The sequence below is a fragment of the Ovis aries genome, chromosome 13, assembly GCF_016772045.2.
Source record: "Ovis aries strain OAR_USU_Benz2616 breed Rambouillet chromosome 13, ARS-UI_Ramb_v3.0, whole genome shotgun sequence".
Classification (NCBI taxonomy): domain Eukaryota; kingdom Metazoa; phylum Chordata; class Mammalia; order Artiodactyla; family Bovidae; genus Ovis; species Ovis aries.
The window spans coordinates 69,625,191-69,639,999 of record NC_056066.1 but is presented as its reverse complement, the minus strand read 5'-3'; positions in this window follow the sequence as shown (position 1 = coordinate 69,639,999).

Below are 14,809 nucleotides of genomic sequence, written 5' to 3'. Positions count from 1 at the left end.
TCCATCCTGGTCCAGAGATCTGGGACCCTGCATGGCGGCCCCTATTTGCTGAGGCAGTGTGTAAGTGGCTCAGGCCCGTGAGCTCAGAGCTGCCAGAATGGTGGGCAGAGAAGGCAGGGCTTGGTACGTGGCCACAGACCACTGATCTTTAGTTCAGGATCTTATGGGCACTGGGTGAAGGAAGAGGCAGAAGCTGGGACAAAGACTCTGTTTAGTCGCTCAGTTGTGTCCGACTTTTTGCAACCCCATGGACTGCAGCACGCCAGGCCTCCCTGTCCATCACCAGCTCCTGGAATTTGCTAAAACTCATGTCCATAGAGTTGGTGATGCCATCCAACCATCTCATCCTCTGTTGTCCCCTTCTCCTCCTGCCTTCAATCTTTTCCAGCATCAGGATCTTTTCCAAAGAGTCAGTTCTTCTCATCAGGTGGCCAGAGTATTGGAGCGTCAGCTTCAGCATCAGTCCATCCAATGAATATTCAGGACTGATTTCCTTTAGGACAGGGACTCGGGCTACTTTATTCGGTTCTGGAAGCCCTGTCTCTGCTGCATGCTGGCCCTAACCTCCTCCTGCCCCCTCTAGGTTTTCCGGGGCTGTCTGGTAACCCCACTCTGTCTCCAGTGTGATGGGATGAGCAGACTCTCAGGGGCACAGGATTCCTTGTGCCTCAGTGGATTGCAGTATCTTAGCCAGCTGAGGGGATTTCCTAATGGGTACGGGGTACTCAGAGTGAGTCACACAGCTGAGACAGGCAGAGGAACCGCAAGACATGGTCTGGACACAGATCTGAGGTTCCCAGTGGACCCCCCCCCCCCCCGCCACCCGCCAAACTGAGAGACCAGGGCCAGAGCCGGGGCTGTGGTGCCACCTCGTGGCGAAGTTTGGAATTGCAGCTGGATCCGATGTCCGTTTCCAGGGATGCGACTTTCTTTCTGTTCAGCTCGATTTATCTGTTTATCTCCTGACAAAATGGACTGAAGAGAGTGCCTGGTGAGTGAATCCGGTAGAGAAGGTGGTGTGTCCTGGCCTTAGAGTCCCTTTTACCCTTCACTAGCCATAGTTCTAAGAATCAGAGGCAATTCTAGAAAAGGGGTTGATGAGAACTAGGCAGGCACCCCTGGTGCCCCACCCCCACCATGGGCCTCAAGGTCTGTGTCACACCTGATGCTCTAAAACCTCTCCCGTGGAGTTTACACGTACACCTGGAACCAGGTGAAGGGGATCAGCGGGAAGCGGGGTGCTGGTTAACTCGGGTTTTCCCGAGAAGCTCCTCACAGACTGGGCAAGGTACACCCTGGTCCAATGTGCAGAAGTTTGAAGAGAAACGTGAGCCCCTCCTCCAAGGGACCACCTACCTCTAGGTAATGTACATCTTCAGGTGACCCGCTGTAACTATAGGGATGCCACCTGCCTGAGACCTGCCAGCCTGAAGGCGACAGAGTACTCGGCTGAAACCTTGAAATCAGGCTTGCAAAATGTAGTCCCGTTTAGGAAATGAGTGAGTGAAAACAAACAAACAAACAAACACATCAGGGGCTTCCCTGGTGGTCCAGTGATGAAGGGTCTGCCTGCCAATGCAGGGGACATGGGTTCGATCCCTGCTCCGGGAAGACCCCACATGCTGTGGAACAATTAAGCCTGTGCGCCACAACTACGGAGCTCATGTGCTGGAAGCTGGGAGCCACAGCCTCTGAGCCCGCACCCTAGAGGCTGTGCTCCGCAACAAGGGAAGCCACGGCAGAGGAAAGACCGTGCACCTCGACTAGAGTGCAGCCCCCTCTCACTGCAGCTAGAGAGAGCCCAGGCGCAGCAGTGAAGATCCAGTGCAGCAAACTTAAACAAAATAAATCTTAAGCCGCCCCCCAAAAAATCCCCACATCATTTAAAGCCCTTTGAGTATGTTTTCTAAAAGTTCTCCAACTTGGAAAAACTATATGAAAGAAGGGGAGAAAGAACAAAGTCTGCAGAAATATGACCTTAAGGTGGCTTCAGCTAAGGTACAGGAACTAGTAAATGCATTTGTTTTTGTATACATTTTTAGATTTTTGTATTTATTTTCTTCAGAGTGCTCCGAGGCATTTTATTTGCACGTATGTCAAAGCTATGGTTTTTCCAGTAGTCGTGTACAGATGTGAGAGCTGGACAGTAAGACAGGCTGAGCGCTGAAGAGTTGATGCTTTTGAACTGTGGTGTTGGAGAAGACTCTTGAGAGTCCCTTGGACTGCAAGGAGATCCAACCAGTCCATCAGAAGGAAATCAATCCTGTATATTTATTGGAAGGACTGATGTTGAAGCTGAAACTCCAGTACTTTGGCCACCTGATGTGAAGAACTGACTCATTGGAAAAGACCCTGATGCCGGGAAAGATTGAAGGCGGGAGGAGAAGGGGACGACAGAGGATGAGATGGTCGGATGGCATCACCGACTCGATGGACGTGAGTTTTAACAAACTCTGGGAGATGGTGAAGGACAGGGAAGCCTGGAATGCTGCAGTCCACGGGGTCACAAAGAGTCGGACACAACTGAGGGAATGAACAAAAACACATTCCTAGAAGAAGAATCCAAGGGTTTTCCCTCCTGTGTGATTTCGTCTTGTTTCTTCAGGGTTCATGATGCCTGCTGAGGTTGGCAATGCCATGAAATGGAACTAACGAGATGGGAGCAGGTTTTTCTGCCATTTTCCTAGATCTTGAATCTGAGGCTGATCACTCTACGCTTATTTAGCTTGCCTGTGAGGTTCACAACAATTGCCCAGCCCTGTGGTCAGCGATGATTTCAAACCCTCCAATGTAACTGTGCTTCATCATCACAGTTAGAAGCCTGCTGACTCTGAAGCACGGCCTGATAAGAACCTGGCCTTTGCCTCTCTTTTCTGCGTTGTTGATGTTCTTCAAAGCATCAGCCAGGTCATTCACTTGTACTATTGTGGCAGCACAGAAGGATGGCAGAAAGATACATTCTTTATTAATACAACAGAAATGTATTTTCTCCCCATTTCCACCAAAATGGTGTTGAAAAGTATTTAAAAGCATACAGGTCCCTACCTCAGGGGAACTCTAACATATGTGCACTTTCTGCTCAGTTTCTCAGTCATGTCTGACTCTGTGCCACCCCATGGACTGTAGCCCACCAGGCTCCTCTGCCTATGGAATTTTCCAGGCAAGAATCCTGGACGGGGTGCCGCTTCCTTCTCCAAGGGATCTTCCCGACCTAGGGATTGAATCTGAGCCTCTTGCATCTTTTGCATTGGCAGTCAGATTCTTTACCACTGAGCCACCTGGAAAGCCTCATTTTGAGATTCACCCATTTGGAGGCTATTGGCTGTAGCACTGTCTGTAGGCAAGACAATGTGGAAACAAGCCAAATGAAATCAGCAGGGTCACGGATGGACAAATCTCAGTGCACATGGCAGGCGTCAATGGCATGAAGGCCTCCTTGGTTGAAGCGAATGGTTCTGTGTGTTGACATGCAAAGATCTGAAGAACAATGTGGAGTAAAAAAGCAAGTTGCAAAAGCAAATATCCTGTGTATTATTTCTGGACTTTTTTTTTTTGTCATTCACACCATGCAGCTTGTGAGACCTTTGTTTCCTGACCAGGGATCGAACGTGGGCCCATGGCAGTGAGAGCACTGAGTTCTAACCACTGACCACCAGGAAATCCCTCTATTTCTGGATTTTTATATGTGCAACAAAAAATGAAAACAAGGCTGACTGCCACATTGCCTTCATGTGCTAGTGAATAAATGAATGCCTCTTTGCCTAGTTAAGTCCCACTCATCTTCCAGATCTCAGCTCAAGGCGTCACTTTTTCAGTGAAGATTTCCCTGCTTCCTGCCCCCCCATCTCCCCATCCCGCCCTGCCCCGGTCTGCCACCACCCCAGGGCAAGTAGGCACTCTGAAATCCAGTCTTGCGACCTATATCTTTCCTTCAGGTCTTTTTTCACTGTTGTATATTTATGGCAGAAAGCAAAGAGGAATTAAAGAGCCTCTTGATGAAGGTGAAAGAGAAGAGTGAAAAAGTTGGCTTAAAACTCAACATTCAAAAAATGAAGATCACGGCATCCAGTCTCATCACTTCATGGCAAATAGAAGGGGAAACAATGGAAACAGTGACAGACTTTATTTTCTTGGGCTCCAAGATCACTGCAGATGGTGACTGCAGCCATGAAATTAAAAGATGCTTGCTCCTTGGATGAAAAACTATGACAAACCTAGACAGTGTATTAAAAAACAGAGACCTTACTTAGCCTACAAAGGTTAGTATAGTCAAAGCTATGGTTTTTCCAGTAGTCATTTATGGATGTGAGAGCTGGATAATAAAAAAGGCTGAGTGCTGAAGAATTGATGCCTTCGAACTGTGGTGCTGGAGAAGACCCTTGGACAGCAAGGAGATCAAACCAGTCAATCCTAAAGGAAATCAATGCTGACTATTCATTGGAAGGACTGATGCTGAAGTTGAAGCTCCAATACTTTGGGCACCTGATGCAAAGAGCTGACTCATTAGAAAAGACCCTGATGCTGGGAAAGACTGAGGGCAGGAGGAGAAGGGGATGACAGAGGATGAGATGGTTGGATGGCATCCCCGACTCAATGGACATGAGTTTGAGCAAACTCTGGGAGATAGTGAAGGACAGGGAAGCCTGGCTTGCTGCAGTTCAGCAGCAGAGACAGACATAACTGAGTAACTGAACGACAATAATATTTATTTGTGTGATTGTTTGATTAATGTCCATCTTCTCTACAAGCTTGATTTGGGCAGAGACCCTGGCCACGTTCTTCATCCCCAGCACCTAATGCCCTGTATAGACTGTAGCCCATGAGGCTCCTCTGCCCATGGGATTTTGCAAGCAAGAATACTGGAGTGGGTAGCTATTTCCTTCTCCAGGGGATCTTCCCGACTCAGGGATCGAACCTGGCTCTCCTGCCCTGTAGGCAGATTCTTTACCATCGGAGACACTAGGGAAGTCCCACCTAATGAAGAGTGGATGCTTAATAAATGAATTTGTTATTTCTGTGCCCCAACTAGGCTGTAAGCTCTGTGAGGCCAGGGGAAGTATCTATTTTCTTTTTCATGGATTCCCCTGAGGCTTAGGGAAGGTTTTGGTGTCAGAAAGTCTGAGCTACAGTCCAGGCTCTGCCACTTGCTGGCTGTGTTTTCTTGGGCAATTCAGTTTGAGAGTCTGAGCCTCAGTGTCCTCACCTGTAAACAGGGTAACATAATGATGTATTGTACGAAAACAATTCATCAACAGGGCTTGGTATCAGAAGGGGACGACAGAGGATGAGATGGTTGGATGGCATCATCGACTCGATGGACATGAGTTTGAGTAAACTGCGGGAGTTGGTGATGGACGGGAAGGCCTGGCGTGCTGCAGTCCATGGGGTCGCAAAGAGCCGGACATGACTGAACTGAGCTGAACTGAAACGTCTAAATACCCTCATTGTGAAGGATGGGGGCACCATCTCCCACATTACCACCAGATGGCGCTGTGATCACACCGGCGATGCTCACCCCAACAGCTCGCTCCAAGCTTCGAAATCGCTTCCAGCTTCCTTGTAGTTATCCTGTCCCGTAGGCTTCAAGTAGCCATTTGGCCTTTGCTCTAATCTCTCTGTGACTGGGAGGTTACTGTCACCAGGCTGGAGACCCTTGCAGGACTGGTCTGAGAGCCCTGTCCTCTGGGTGGAGGAAACAGAGGACCCCCGGAGACCAGGGGAGACCAGACAGAAACTAGTGGCCGGACAGACGAGAGTTGGGACCAGGGTGAGGCGGTCAGGCGCCCAGGGCGCCAAAATGAAGGATGCGGGCTTTCTCGGTCTTGCGCATGCGTGGAGTCTGACCGCCCTTGGTGGCCTTGTAAGAATACCCTGGGGCTGGGCTGAGAGCTGGTCCAAAGCTTCAGGGCTGCCTGCCGTCCGCTCATCCGCAGCAGGACAGAGCTCTCAGCAGGTGCCAGGCTGTGGAGGAACCCCCTTGTTGCTCTAAAGAACACTCTTTGGTAAGAACTATTATTATTTTAAACATGCATTTATTTATTTATGGCTGTGCTGGGTCGCCGTGGCTGCAAGTGGGGATTTCTCTGGTTGTGGTGAGTGGCCTTCTCATTGCAGGGCCTTCTCCTGTTGCAGAGCACGGGCTTGAGGACACTCAGGCTTCTGTAGTCGCGGCTCCCGGACTCCAGAGCTCAGGCTTAGTAGTTGCGGTCCATGGACTTAGTTGCTCCGAGGCATGTGGGATTTTCCGGGACCAGTGATAGAACCGGCGTCCCCTGTACCGCAAGGCAGATTCTTAACCATTAGACCACCAGGGAAGCCCCAAGAGCTATTATTATAGTCGTCTTTCAGATAAGAAAATGGACACGGAGACAACTTAAGAAGCTTGCAGTTATAAAGTGGCAGAACTGGGATCTGAACCCAGGCTGTTTTGGCTCAGGACGGCCCCTCCTGACCATCACCCTGTGCTAATCTGTTGTGCTTCCCTCTTGCCACTAATCCCTCCTTCTGTCCAATGTTTATTACGGACCAGCCGGTCTGTTCCAAGCACTGTGCCAGCGACCCAGTGGGAGGCGAGGCTGGACCCTGCCCGTCCAGCGGAGTCCTGACCCTGCCGTGTCCCTATCCCGTGACCTTGGACTAGTCATTGAACGCCACTCTGCCTCCGCGTCTCCATTCTGAAATGGGAGGAGAGTTGTGGGGAGGAGGGAGTGACTCAGAGCTGCAAGAGCTGTGGCCTCGTCCCGATGGGGCTTGGGAAGTGTCAGCTGTAATTACCACTCCAGTCATCACCCACCTCCTGGCCGCCAAGTGGAAAAGGGGAGGGGAGAGTCAGAATCCAGTGCTCCTGGCTCCCCCACTTCAAAAATTAGTTTATTTAATTGGAGGATAATTACATATTGTGATGGCTTTTGCCATACAGCCACATGAATCGGCCACAGTGTCCCCCCCATCCTGAGCCCCCCTCCCACCTCCCGCCCCACCCCGTCCCTCTGGGTTTGCATCTTGGCTTTGGCACTGTGACTGTCCCAGACATGGCATCTTGTACAGGCTGAGTTTTTCCCTCTGTAAAACAGGAATGACTAATTCCGACCTTGTGGTGTCCTTGTGGTCGTCGGATGAAGTCACAAGGTTGAGCACTTGGCATAACAGGGGCCTTTGAAACACTGCATTTCCTGTCCTCAAGAGGCATCAGGCGGCCACCTCAACCCCGCGCTCAGCACTTCTGGAGTTTTGGCATCTCCCCTTCTCCCAAGGAAGGGCCAGACGTGATAGACTGCAGGATTCTGTTTTCTTCTTCTTCTGTGGGGCGGGGATCCCTGACCAGGGATGGAACCCATGCCTCCCGCATGGGGAGCGTGGAGTCCTAGCCGGTGGACCTCCAGGGAAGTCCCTTCTTTTGCTTCTTTCCTTTGTTCCTGTTTGAATTCTGTTCCTTGAGAGGCAGCTGGGTGTGCTTTGCAGCCGCCCCCTGCCGCTCCTCCCCCAACCCGGGTGTGTGTGGGACTCCAGGTTGTCCCCAGCAGAGGGTGGCCGCGTCTTGGACTCTTGTCACCTGCGCAGTGGAGGGTCAGTGGGGTGTTGAGCGTGGCGGTCTTGGGCCTCCTCTCTGTACCTGAGACTCCGAGAAACCAGTGAGCAGGTGGGGGCGCTGAGGTCCCGTCTCCTCCGAGGTCTCGGGGCTGTGGCTGCCCGCTCTCCCCTCCCACACTGCTCTTGATGCTCTGCCCGGGGTGCTGGGACTTCGCAGTGGCGGGGGTCAGGGGGTCGGGTCGTGTGTGACCCAGGAACCAGAGTGAGCCCAGCTGGGCAGCGAGAGGCACTCTCAGAGGTCTGGCCTGGCAGGGAGCATCCTTCTCCCCTTCCATTAACTTTCTCAGGGTCCCGGTGCCTGGGGCTCATCCTAGGGTCCCCCAAGATGTATTCCCCCCAGCTGGGAGGTCCACTCATGTTATCATTGACCTGGTAGTCACAGCGGCCCCTCCATTTCAGACATGGTGAAACTGAGCCTTGTGTCCTTGAAACTGAGGCCGAGGAGTGACTGACCCAAGGTCTTGTGGCAGAGGGGGTGTCAGAGTCCCGGGGGGTACTGATGCCCAGCTCTGCTGCCCATCTCCCACCCTCCTCTCCCCCTCCCCCCCACCATGTTCCTCCAGCACTTAATTTTAATGGCCCTTTGATTGCGAGCCTCTTCTTGAGGAAGAGACTAATCATTATTAATGAATTTGGGCTGCTCCGGCATAAATGAGCCAACGGGACTGGCTGGTGGGAAGCTGGACCAGCAGACAGCCGGCTTTGCACATCTTGCTTTGGGCCATGGAGAGTCCCGTTAAACCAGATGCTTGTCTGGAAGGGCTGCTGGAATCTTCCTGTCCATCCAGCCCCCCCTGGCCCTTATCCTGAGCCCGTGGAACAGCTGGGCTCCCCAGCCACGGCTCAGCCTGGGTGGATGGGACAAGGACAGCTGCAGTGGGGGGATTTGAGGGTCCCCTGTGTGTGGGGTGAGGGTCCCACCTCTCACCTCACACACTGGCCTGTTCTCTTGGCAGCAGCTAATCTTGGGAAGGCTCATGGGGCCGGTTTTAGATTTGTTTTCCAAAATGGAAAGATGACAAATAATCCTCATGGGGAAGCAAAAACAGCAAACAAAACCCAAGACCTCTCTGAGGATCTTTCAGTCCTGAACCCTGGCATCGGCCCCCTGGGTAGTCAGAGCTGGAATCTCCCCTCATCCCAGGATCTTGAACTAGCCCCAGCAGCGGCTCTGAGCCTCGGGGTCCTCAGCCGTGGAACAGAGCTTACACTGTGTAGCCGGGGGCTGGGAGGGGATGGAGTGAGTTGGGATGCATTTTGCAAATGAGGCCTTATGTGGGTAATTTTCTCACTGGCAGGAGACAGACACCCTCACACGCCCCCAAATCGGTAATGGGGCCTCCTCGGAAGGGACTCCTTATTTCTGGAGCCGGCGTGATTATTCAGTGGGTTCTGTGTAATTATTTAATCAAGCCTCCCTCCACCAAGTCCTCAGCGTGGAGCTGGGCGGCTGACCAGACCCTGTCCTCCCCTCTCCCCCAGGAGGCTAATCAGTTTGCGCTGCTGGGAGGGGGAGAGCGCGGTCCCAGGCCCCTCTTCTCTCTGTGTGGCACAGCTGCGCTGCTTGAGGGGGTGGGGCTGGCCGGAGGCAGGACTGGGTCACCTTGGGGCTCGCCTGGGCTGAGCGCAGGGCTGGAGGGACCTGTGGGTGCCGCCCTCTTATTTTGCTTTGAGGTCAGGGCAGCACGGAGGTCCCACAGCACCTCTGCCCAGATCTGGCTTCTGGGGTTCCCTCCCCCTTCCTCTCCCCTCCACCTTCCCTCCCCTTTTCCTTCTTCCCTTCTTTCCCTCCTTCCTTTTCCTCCTCTCCCCTCTTTTCCCTCTCTATTATACAAGTAATAGACAAACGTACACATGCTTTTTTTTTAAAGCTTTTTATTTTGTATTGGGGTATAGCCCCATCTCATTGGAGGATGAGATAGTTGGATGCCGCCGGTGCAATGAACATAGCGAGTGAAGTCGCTCAGTCGTGTCCGACTCTTTGTGACGCCATGGACTGTAGCCCACCAGGCTCCTCCATCCATGGGATTTTCCAGGCAAGAGTACTGGAGTGGGTTGCCATTTCCTTTTCCAGGGGATCTTCCCGACCCAGGGAACAAACCCAGGTCTCCCGGACTGCAGGCTGACGGTTTATCCTCTGAGCCACCAGGGAAGCAATGAGCATGAACTTGGGCAGACTCTGGGAGGTGGTGAGGGACAGGGAAGCCTGGCGTGCTGCAATCCGTGGGGTCGTGAGGAGTCAGGTGCAACTTGGCGACTGATCAACAATAGCCGATTAACAGTGTTGTGAGAGTTTCAGGTAAACAGGGAGGGCACTCAGTCAGACATATACATGTATCCATTCTCCCCTAAACTCCCCTCCCATCCAGGCTGCACCATAGAACTGAGGGGAGTTCCAAGTGTTATCCAGTAGGTCCTTGTTGGTTATCCATTTTAAATACAGTAGTGTGTACCTGTCCACCCCAAACTCCCTAACTACCCCTTCCTGCCATCCAATCCTGCCGCCCCCCATCCCACACCTGGAAGCCGTAAGTTTGTTCTCTAGGACTGTGAGCCTCTTTCTCGAACGTGGACATTCTCATTGACAGATGTGTGGATGACACAGTGAGGTGCCAGCCTCCCGTGACCCTCCTCTTTTCTCCCATTCACACCCCCACCCCCATCCCAGGGGTGACCCCAGCTCTCATTCAGAAACTTGCCTTCCGGACTTTTTCTGTGCGCTCACAAACCTACCCAAGTCCCAGAGGAAAGGTTGATTCTGGTGCTTGCTTTTGCCCGCATAAACATTCCTGATGATGCATAGACCACTGGTTCTTCCGGGGATGTGTGTGGCTTTACCTCCTGGTGACATGTGGAAATCTCTGGAGACGTATTTGATCATCACGGGGTCAATGCTGCTGGCATCCGGTGGGTAGAGGTCAGGAAGCTGCTAAACACCCTTCAGTGCACAAGGCTGCCCCCATAATGAAGAATTACTGGGCCCAGGATGTCCGTAGTGCTGAGATCGAGAAACCCTGGTCTAGAATGTTCTTTGACTCGCTCTTTTCTAAAAGCAGCATTTCTTGGAAGTCTTGACAGGTTGTTGTTGTGTAATTGCTCAGTCGTGTCCAACTCTTTGTAACACCATGGACTGTAGCCCTCCAGGATCCTCTATCCGTGGAATTCTCCAGGCAAGAGTACTGGAGTGGGTTGCCCTTCCCTTCTCCAGGGACTCTTCTTGGACCAGGGATTGAACCCACGTCTCCTGCATTGGCAGGAGGATTCTGTACCACTGAACCACCAGGGAAGCCCCTTGATGGGTTAGTGAAGATCTTTTCCTCCTTCCTTTTACTTCAGCCTAATTTGCCTGCCTCGCCCTCCACTTATCTTTTTATAGATTGCAGGCATCTTCTAATCTTTTTGGGGGTTAACGGAAATGGCTCTTTGGTGGAAGCCCTTGTTCCTACAGCATGTGCTAGAGTCTAGTGTTTCCCTCCTTTGGACACCTGGGAGCTTGATGGCTCATCCACTTACTTTGTTTCCATAGATGCCTTGCTGTGTGTGCGGGCTAAGTTGCTTCAGTCGTGTCCAGCTCTTTGTGACCCCCGTGGACTGTAGCCCGCCAGGCTCCTCTGTCCATGGGATTCTCCAGGCAAGAATACTGGAGTGGGTTGCCGTGCCCTCCTCCAGGGGATCTTCAGCACCCAGGAATGGAACCTGCGGCTCCCGTGTTGCAGGCGAATTTGGATACTGCGCCATGCTCTCCCATAAAGGTTGTGCCAGCTTACCTTCTGACTTTTCCTCCTACAAATCCCAGCTTTCAGGAATGATGATTTTAAAAAAAAGTTTGGAGTGATAACTGTTATTTCTCTAAGAGAACTAAAGGGAACCTGACCTTCACAGAGGGGTGGGAACCCACTCATGATGACCCCAAGACAGCCCTCTGCCCCCATCCCTGCAGCTGGTGAAGAACAGACTTATCCACTCCCACCTCCCTATGTGACCCTGGGTGGGAAGGACAGGGACAGGGTGGGGACCCTTATTTTACAGATGAAGCTCAGGGAGTTTGAAGGTCTTTGCCCACCAGCTCCTACAAGTCACACCCACCTGTTGGAGCCAGAGGGCACCAGAAGGTGGATAGCAGGTGGGCAGAGTGAGGCTGGCCGTGGTTTTGGACCCTGGGAGTTCTGACAGATCCAGTTCTGCTGAGCACCCTCCCAGGTCCCTCACGACCTTGCTAGATTTTACAGGACATCCATGCAATATTTGGGACATTCTTGCCCTAAAAAGCGGTTCGTTGTTTATCTGTAATTCAGACGTAACTGGGTTTCTTGTGTTTCACCTGCAGCTCTGCCTGGGGCAGCAAGGAAGCGGGAAAGGGGCCCCCTGGCAGGTCTCTAGTAGCCTGGAATTTCCTTTCGGGGCTGTTGGCTTTTCATCTTTTTCTTTCCCCAACTATCTATACCCTCCAGATCTTGTCTGAAGACCCCCTTTCCCTCCAGGGACCCGGGAGGAAGCTGGGGGAGCCAAGTTGCTGGCTCCAGGGACAAGGATGCATGGAAGGAAGGAACAGCTGGGACAGGACAGCCCCTCTGTTTCTCCCCTCTCCCCAATCTTCTCAGAGCCTCAATACCCATCTTGGAGAATTCATTCTTGCTTGGGTGTGAGGGGCTGGAAGAGAAAGGTGGTCAGGTGGGCGTGTCCTGGGCAGTACTGATGGCCACACAGACCCCACCTCGCCTCCATGATCCATCCTCAGAGCCCACGTCCGCTGCAACTGTAATTAGTCCATAAATCACTCCGAGTGATAAATAGAATGATAGATGCAGGTTTCACTTGATCACTTTTTTATTAAGGTGAAATAAATCAGCACCACATTGTTGCTATAAACCTTTCAAACTGGTCAGATCCTGGCTGGTAGAAGCTGATTAACATGGTCACATGGAGGGACCGTTTGTAGCTGATCACTGAGATCAATCAAATCCTGTCATTTTCCCTCCTTGGAGGAGGTGGCAGAGCAGGTGCTGGTCCATCGTCCACTGCACCCCTGGCGTCTTGCTGCTTCGGCGCGGGGGCCGAGGGTACAGTGTGTGAGCTGTGGTGCCAGACAGCCCGGATTCGAACCCTGACTGTGCCATCAGCCTGCTGTGTGAGACTGGGGAGCTGTCATCCTGTCCTGTCTCCAAGCCTCAGAGTCCTTTGCCCTACCTAGAGGTGGACAGCGTTGCTTACAGTCAGTGTGGTTAGGATAGAGTTGTTCCGCGCATCCCATAGAGCAGTGGGTGCCAGACTTCTCCATCTTAGGGCCCCTTTGTTGTTGTTTGATCGTTGTTTAACCCAGCTTTTTATTTATTTAAAAAAGGGTCTGCTTTCAAGGTCTGTATCCGTACTGAAAATCAAGATCAAGTGAGCTCTTGCCCTTCTGCTCCACGGGAGGTTTCTGTCTCCCCCGAGCTCGCCTTAGAATACCTGTGTTACTGTTTGACAGGTGTATTGTCTGAGTCAGACTCCCCACCCAGCACTGTCCCCAGAGTGAGTTGCGCCCAGGTGGTGCAAGGATCTTTCTTTCTTTCTGTTTTTTTAAAAGACTCTTTTTTAAAGAAAAGATCCTGCAACTAAGGATCCCACATGGCACAATGAAGATGGAAGTTCCCACAAGCTGCGATTCAGACCCCGTGCAGCCAAAAAAAAAAAAAAAAAAAAAAAAAAACAACCTGAACCAAAACCAACCAAATAAAAAAACTCCCCCCAAAACATGTCTGCTCCTCCAATCAGCGTGTGAACCCTGGGAAGGCAGGGACCACATTCATTCACTCACTGGCTTGCAGCCTTGGGGTCTAGCACTGTCTCTGGCTCAGGGCTCAAGACACATTTGTGGAATGAATGATCTGGAGACTTGCATTCATGCTGATCACTTTAGTTGTGACCCCATGGCCTGTAGCCCACCAGGCTCCTCTGTCCATGGGATTCTCCGGGCAAGAATACTGGAGTGGGTTGCCATGCCCTCCTCCAGGAGATTTTCCTGGCCCAAAAATTGAACCTGTGTATCTTGAGTCTCCTGCATTGGCAGGTGGGAGTTGCTTAAAGCCAGGGATGATAGGAAAGTCTGTAGCACCATTGAGTTGCAGAATTGTGATGTTCTCTGCATCCTGATTCCTCCCTTGAGGGGACCTTTCCATGCCCTGGCGACCCTCCCACAGCCCACAGCCTTCACTTCACTGAAGCCCTGAGCCCTAGGAATCTCCTTTACCGTTTGTGTCTCTGGCAGCTGCTTCCTTGGCAGGGCCCTGAGGACATTTCGACGATGCCCATTCCTGCCGTGTTCCAGCCACCCCTGAGTGAGTGACCCTGCTAGGAGTGCAGTTTTCTCTCCCTCTCACCCTCCTTTGATTTGATCAGGCCAAATCTGAAATGATGTGTGAAAGTAATGATATTTTGTAATTAAATCTCTGGTGACGGCCACTGCAATTTGTGCTACATGCATTGTTCATAAGGAAAAAATGCATCAATTCATTTTCTGACCGGCGACTCCAGGGACTGGCAATTAGGAGAAGCTCATCTCTCGTTGCTTCGCATATTAAAGAGCTACTGAAACGCAGAGAGAATTTGGGAGAGTTTTTTTTTTTTTCCTAATAATGTTAGCTTAATTAGGGACGCTCGGTGATAAAGGGAAAGTTTTGGATGACGAGCATATTGTGGTGGAGGGAAAAGAAAGAGCAAAGAAAGGGAAATGAAAGTGTCAGGACGAGACTAGGCGGGCTAGAGGATTAAGGACATTCCCTCCTAAGAGGTTTGACTTTGCTGAACCAGGGCTGGTGAAGGCTAAGGACAGGAGCCCAGGGCAGGCTGGGCCCGTGGATCTAAGTGCTAGTCCCTTTGTGTCGTGGCTGGACCCTTGTTAAATTTATTTTTATTTATTTATTTGGCCCTGCCAGATCTTTAGTTGCAGCATGTGGAATCTAGTTCTCTGACCAGGAATCAAACCCAGGCCCCTGCACCGGGAGCACTGGACCACCAGGGAAGTCCCTGAAGGCATCTTTTTTTTTTTTTAAATTTATGTTTAATTGAAGGACAATTATACTATTGTGTAGGTTTCTGCCATACATCAACATGTTCACCCTGAAGCCATCTTTTAAGGGCATCTTTTTTTCAGAATCACCCCTCGAAGCCCAGGAAAGCCATTCTCCCTAATACCACTCACCCTGCCACACGTCTGAGCCTTTGGTTCTGAGTGTGCACT